This window comes from Penaeus monodon, chromosome 33 (genome assembly GCF_015228065.2).
Source record: "Penaeus monodon isolate SGIC_2016 chromosome 33, NSTDA_Pmon_1, whole genome shotgun sequence".
Taxonomy (NCBI): domain Eukaryota; kingdom Metazoa; phylum Arthropoda; class Malacostraca; order Decapoda; family Penaeidae; genus Penaeus; species Penaeus monodon.
Window position 1 is genome coordinate 12006884 of NC_051418.1, and position 291 is coordinate 12007174.

Sequence of the window (291 nt, forward strand, 5' to 3'; positions counted from 1 at the left end):
CTCACAGGCCTTTTTTCGTAAAATCCTACAACCACCTCCCTCAGCATCCTACACGCTAACACACGTCCTGCGGCTGTCACAAGCCACTCGGGTCCTTCAGGAGCCTCCTTCGCACCGCCACTCCACCAAGGACCTCCCCCCCACCCCCCACCTCCTTCCAAGAGGCTACTTAACCTAGCGCTAAGGACACGCCGCGCTGCCTGCCAAAGGAACACGCAGAAGGGGTGCCAGCAGGGGGGGGGGTCTTGCCCCTGCCAGAGAAGCCTCTTTGTGGATGTGGTTCCTGCAGGG